Here is a 940-nt window from a genome sequence, read left to right as displayed (position 1 = left end):
CGAAGGAACATGGCGGTCAGAAGGAAAATCTCAACGTTCCGCGTTCCGTTGGCCGCCTTACCAGATTGTTTTTCCCCCTCGCGTCCGAGTTCACCTGGCCGCTCTTGAAACAGTTCAGAGTGTGGTTGTGGCCAAGGTCAGTGCCGCCTGGGACTTGTTGTAAGGACCGGCACGCAAGCAACGCCTCCGCTCCCCCACAGGCGTTTTAGTTTCCAAACTTTCGAGCAGTGGAGTCGGGGCGACATGTTTTCCCGCCTTGGCAGCACAGGTGTGAGGCGCCGAAACTGTCTTTTCTTCTTAGGGTTACAGCGACGTTCTTTAATGCTGATTTTGTAGTTGAATCTTCAGTAAAAAGCTATTGTGTTTTGATTATGAAATCTATATACAGCGTTATAATAATGAAATACAACTATAGGGCCGCCGAAAAGCTGATACGTAAGAGAGTGTCTGGCAGCGCGGGATAACTGGATGGCCACAGGTAGAGAGTCGGATACAGTGATGGAGGTCGGTGGTGTAGTCTCTGCATTTTCCACTTAGTGTACAGTGAAACGTCCAGTGTGCTCTAATTCGGTCCGGATATACATACTCGAGTGCAAAGAACTCCGGAGTGCTTCGCCCTGCCAAGTTCGACGAGCGGAGGGCGGTGGTTGTAGATCTCTGACATCCAGCCAGGTCGGCCAGCAGAGCGAAGGTGAGTGAAGCTACGAAATACTCAGGGAAGAGTTGAGGAGTGTCGGGATGGGACGGGAATCGGGGCTCGTCAGCCATTGTTACGTTGCGAGCCGACACTCTCCCGTTCACCGATAAACGCATACGTGCACGTGGATGCTCGAGGGATGGGCATGGCCAGGACCGTCGGCTGAAAGGAAGGAGGGAGCATCGCTGGCTGCCTCTCGATCGGAGGAAATTGCATGTGAATATGTAAGACAGCGAGTGACCA

The 940-nt window shown here is 52.7% G+C and overlaps 1 protein-coding gene across 1 annotated transcript in view; it reads left to right on the top strand.

Moving 5' to 3' along the window:
- Positions 1 to 449: 449 nt before the first annotated feature.
- Positions 450 to 940, top strand: part of LOC119587851 — a gene marked incomplete at its 3' end in the record, with an annotated part of 46,176 nt that continues 45,685 nt past the window's right edge. The window contains 1 exon segment of the mRNA XM_037936555.1: positions 450 to 691.

Source organism: Penaeus monodon, chromosome 23 (genome assembly GCF_015228065.2).
Source record: "Penaeus monodon isolate SGIC_2016 chromosome 23, NSTDA_Pmon_1, whole genome shotgun sequence".
Taxonomy (NCBI): Eukaryota; Metazoa; Arthropoda; class Malacostraca; order Decapoda; family Penaeidae; genus Penaeus; species Penaeus monodon.
This window is presented reverse-complemented; position numbering and strand designations above follow the sequence as displayed.